The 5,431-nt window shown below is 45.2% G+C and overlaps 1 long non-coding RNA gene across 1 annotated transcript; it reads right to left on the reverse strand.

Annotated features, from left to right (window-relative positions):
- Positions 1 to 569: 569 nt before the first annotated feature.
- On the reverse strand, positions 570 to 4,976 carry LOC309621558. Its single transcript, XR_014240088.1, has 2 exons — positions 4,360 to 4,976; positions 570 to 866 (listed from the first exon to the last, which is right to left on the reverse strand). It is a non-coding gene; the product is annotated as an uncharacterized lncRNA (long non-coding RNA).
- Positions 4,977 to 5,431: the final 455 nt, after the last annotated feature.

A 5,431-nucleotide genomic window follows, 5' to 3' on the forward strand; every position in this document is an offset into this window, starting at 1 on the left:
GGGCGGGATGTAAATGGCCAAGAGCCACTCTGCAGAAGTGTATGGTGTGTCCTGAAACATCGAAAAAACACAGCCTAGAGTGCATAGGGCCCTTCCACTCATGGGCGTATAAATCGGGAAAACTAAAAATCAGCAAGACACAGGCACCCCAAAGTTTAGGTCTGCTCTGTTGACAACAACCTCCACTTCATGACACCTGAAATATCCCAGGAAAGAGAAAAATGGATAAAGAAGTGGTTGTCCTTATGTACAATGGAATATCACTCAGCCATGAAATCAATGTCATAAGGCTAGTAGCAGCATGATGAGTGGATTTAGGTACGACGATTCTAAGAGAAATAACTCACACAGAAAAAGACACTTATCATAAGCTATCACTTATAGAGGGAATGGAAAAACCGCTACACTTGAACTGAATTACAAAACAGAACAGAGTCACACGTTTAGAAAACACACTATGGCTGCTTAACGGGAAAGGTGAGGTGGGGTGATGCATAAAACAAGGGTTTCAAATTAGCTCAGATACCGTTCCATAAACCCAATATGTAATAGAAAGACCTACTCCTTGCTCAGTGAACTGGACTCAACACCACCTATTCACCGCACAAGAATATATCTGACTAGTAAGAATCTTAAAACTTATGTATTGATATCTCTCTGGAAGTGAGTCAAATGGGTGTAAAGCGGCATAAACACAGCCGTGAAAAGCAGCTAAACCCCATTATAAAAATAAATTACTTTCAAAAACCCGTGAAACCAAGACAGTGAAAGGGAGAGAAATTCTTACGAAATTCGTTCAGGGGCTGTGATTCCACCTGGATTGACCATACCTAGACCCACAGCTGGATGAGACATAAGGGTGGACACTCTCAGGGCTGAGAGGCTTGGTGAGGTTGGGGGAGTAAACGCAGAGCCTTTAAAGTAATACTGCCTGTTACCCATCCCATGGGTCCCAAATCTCCAGGTTCAAGGGCATCTTCCTACATCGAAAACATGCATGAGAAACCCAGAAGGTGGTACACCGTGTGATCGGGAAAGGTTTCTAAAACGCACCTCATTTCTCATCTCCTTGTGCTCGGGTTCGCCATTCCAGCCTCTTTACTATCAATCTCCCTCCTTGGAGAATCAGCACCTTTCACCTCCTGTTCCGTACAGCTTGCAATTTGTCCTGAGGATGAACGGGAAGAGGGGGAGCCAATGAGAGACTAGCTCTAGGTGTTGGGACAGGCACAGGTCACTCTATTTTCCCATCAGGAAGCAGAATTAACCACAGGCTCAGCCTGCCGCCCGGAACCAGAATAGGGCCTGAGGCCATCCTGCGCTTTTGCGGCCAGCTCCCAAAAAAGCGAGTTGAAAAATGGAGCTCAGGGGCACTGCAATTCACAAACCTGCAGAGTTATAAATGATAACTCTCGTCCACAAATATATTGAGGGAAGGCAACGAAGAGGATTTGAAAGCAAGGCAGAATTGCAGGAAACTGATTTCAGGAGGTAGATTCGAATCGCCTTTAAAGCACATGAAAAGCGGCAAAACGTCGACAATGATGCCCTTGGCCAAAAAGGGCGTATGCGTTTTTTCCTGAATATATTCAGGAAAAAACGCATACGCCCTTTTTGGCCAACCAAGCAACCTGGAGAGGCAAATCAGCGCTACAAAGCAGTCTCGTTTCCCATCGGTCAAAAGGGCCATGCTGAAAAAAGTGTCAAAACCAGAAATGCAGGACAGGCCATGGAGAAATGAGAGCCTTGCTACGCTGATGGGCGGGATGTAAATGGCCAAGAGCCACTCTGGAGAAGTGTATGGTGTGTCCTGAAACATCGAAAAAACACAACCTAGAGCGCATAGGGCCCTTCCACTCATGGGCATATAAATTGGGAAAACTAAAAATCAGCAAGACACAGGCACCCCAAAGTTTAGGGCTGCTCTGTTGACAAGAACCTCCACTTCGTGACACCTTAAATATCCCAGGAAAGAGAAAAATGGATAAAGAAGTGGTGGTCCTTATGTACAATGGAATATCACTCAGCCATGAAATCAATGTCATAAGGCTAGTAGCAGCATGATGAGTGGATTTAGGTACGACGATTCTAAGTGAAATAAGTCACACAGAAAAAGACACTTATAATAAGCTATCACTTATAGAGGGAATGTAAAAACCGCTACAATTGAACTGAATTACAAAACAGAACAGAGTCACACGTTTAGAAAACACACTATGGCTGCTTAACGGGAAAGGTGACGTGGGGTGATGCATAAAACAAGGGATTCAAATCAGCTCAGATACCGTTCCATAAACCCAATATGTAATAGAAAGACCTACTCCTTGCTCAGTGAACTGGACTCAACACCCCCTATTCACCGCACAAGAATATATCTGACTAGTAAGAATCTTAAAACCTATGTATTGATATCTCTCTGGAAGTGAGTCAAGTGGGTGTAAAGCGGCATATACACAGCCGTGAAAAGCAGCTAAACCCCATTATAAAAATAAATTACTTTTAAAAACCCGTGAAACCAAGACAGTGAAAGGGAGAGAAATTCTTACGAAATTCGTTCAGGGGCTATGATGCCACCTGGATTGACCATATCTAGACCCACAGCTGGATGAGACATAAGGGTGGACACTCTCAGGGCTGAGAGGCTTGGTGAGGTTGGAGGAGTAAACGCAGAGCCTTTAAAGTAATACTGCCTGTTACCCATCCCATGGGTCCCAAATCTCCAGGTTCAAGGGCATCTTCCTACATCGAAAACATGCATGAGAAACCCAGAAGGTGGTACACCGTGTGATCGGGAAAGGTTTCTAAAACGCACTTCATTTCTCATCTCCTTGTGCTCGGGTTCGCCATTCCAGCCGCTTTACTAGCAATCTCCCTCCTTGGAGAATCAGCACCTTTCATCTCCTGTTCCATACAGCTTGCAATTTGTCCTGAGGATGAACGGGAAGAGGGGGAGCCAATGAGAGACTAGCTCTAGGTGTTGGGACAGGCACAGGTCACTCTATTTTCCCATCAGGAAGCAGAATTAACCACAGGCTCAGCCTGCCGCCCGGAAGCAGAATAGGGCCTGAGGCCATCCTGCGCTTTTGCGGCCAGCTCCCAAAAAAGCGAGTTGAAAAATGGAGCTCAGGGGCACTGCAATTCACAAACCTGCAGAGTTATAAATGATAACTCTCGTCCACAAATATATTGAGGGAAGGCAACGAAGAGGATTTGAAAGCAAGGCAGAATTGCAGGAAACAGATTTCAGGAGGTAGATTCGAATCGCCTTTAAAGCACATGAAAAGCGGCAAAACGTCGACAATGATGCCCTTCCTGAATATATTCAGGAAAAAACGCATACGCCCTTTTTGGCCAACCAAGCAACCTGGAAAGGCAAATCAGTGCTACAAAGCAGTCTCGCTTCCCATCCGTCAAAAGGGCCATGCTGAAAAATGTGTCAAAACCAGAAATGCAGGACAGGCCATGGAAAAATGGGAGCCTTGCTACACTGATGGGCGGGATGTAAATTGCCAACAGCCACTCTGGAGAAGAGTACGGTGTGTCCTGAAACATCGAAAAAACACAGCTTAGAGCGCATAGGGCACTTCCACTCATGGGCGTATAAATTGGGAAAACTAAAAATCAGCAAGACACAGGCACCCCAAAGTTTAGGGCTGCTCTGTTGACAAGAACCTCCACTTCATGACACCTGAAATATCCCAGGAAAGAGAAAAATGGATAAAGAAGTGGTGGTCCTTATGTACAATGGAATATCACTCAGCCATGAAATCAATGTCATAAGGCTAGTAGCAGCATGATGAGTGGATTTAGGTACGACGATTCTAAGTGAAATAAGTCACACAGAAAAAGACACTTATTATAAGCTATCACTTATAGAGGGAATGTAAAAACCGCTACACTTGAACTGAATTACAGAACAGAACAGAGTCACACGTTTAGAAAACACACTATGGCTGCTTAACGGGAAAGGTGAGGTGGGGTGATGCATAAAACAAGGGATTCAAATTAGCTCAGATACCGTGCCATAAACCCAATACATAACAGAAAGACCTATTCCTTGCTCAGTGAACTGGACTCAACACCCCCTATTCACCGCACAAGAATATATCTGACTAGTAAGAATCTTAAAACCTATGTATTGATATCTCTCTGGAAGTGAGTCAAGTGGGTGTAAAGCGGCATATACACAGCAGTGAAAATCAGCTAAACCCCGTTATAAAAATCAATTACTTTTAAAAACCCGTGAAACAAAGACAGTGAAAGAGAGAGAAATTCTTACAAAATTCGTTCAGGGGCTGTGATGCCACCTGGATTGACCATATCTAGACCCACAGCTGGATGAGACGTAAGGGTGGACACTCTCGGGGCTGAGAGGCTTGGTGAGGTTGGGGGAGCAAACGCAGAACCTTTAAAGTAATACTGCCTGTTACCAATCGCATGGGTCCCAAATCTCCAGGTTCAAGGGCATCTTCCTACATCGAAAACATGTATGAGAAAACCAGAAGGTGGTAGACCGTCTGATCGGGAAAGGTTTCTACAACGCACCTCATTTCTCATCTCCTTGTGCTCGGGTTCGCCATTCCAGCCGCTTTACTAGCAATCTCCCTCCTTGGAGAATCAGCACCTTTAACCTCCTGTTCCGTACAGCTTGCAATTTGTCCTGAGGATGAACGGGAAGAGGGGGAGCCAATGAGAGACTAGCTCTAGGTGTTGGGACAGGCACAGGTCACTCTATTTTCCCATCAGGAAGAAGAATTAACCACAGGCTCAGCCTGCCGCCCGGAACCAGAATAGGGCCTGAGGCCATCCTGCGCTTTTGCGGCCAGCTCCCAAAAAAGCGAGTTGAAAAATGGAGCTCAGGGGCACTGCAATTCACAAACCTGCAGAGTTATAAATGATAACTCTCGTCCACAAATATATTGAGGGAAGGCAACGAAGAGGATTTGAAAGCAAGGCAGAATTGCAGGAAACAGATTTCAGGAGGTAGATTCGAATCACCTTTAAAGCACATGAAAAGCGCAAATCGTCGACAATGATGCCCTTCCTAAATATATTCAGGAAAAAACGCATACGCCCTTTTTGGCCAACCAAGCAACCTGGAAAGGCAAATCAGCGCTACAAAGCAGTCTCGCTTCCCATCGGTCAAAAGAGCCATGCTGAAAAAAGTGTCAAAACCAGAAATGCAGGACAGGTCATGGAGAAATGGGAGCCTTGCTACGCTGATGGGCGGGATGTAAATTGCCAACAGCCACTCTGGAGAAGTGTAAGGTGTTTCCTGAAACATCGAAAAAACACAGCTTAGAGCGCATAGGGCACTTCCACTCATGGGCGTATAAATTGGGAAAACTAAAAATCAGCAAGACACAGGCACCCCAAAGTTTAGGGCTGCTCTGTTGACAAGAACCTCCACTTCATGACACCTGAAATATCC

Source organism: Balaenoptera borealis (assembly GCF_965194805.1).
Source record: "Balaenoptera borealis genome assembly, contig: HAP1_SCAFFOLD_676, whole genome shotgun sequence".
Lineage (NCBI taxonomy): Eukaryota > Metazoa > Chordata > Mammalia > Artiodactyla > Balaenopteridae > Balaenoptera > Balaenoptera borealis.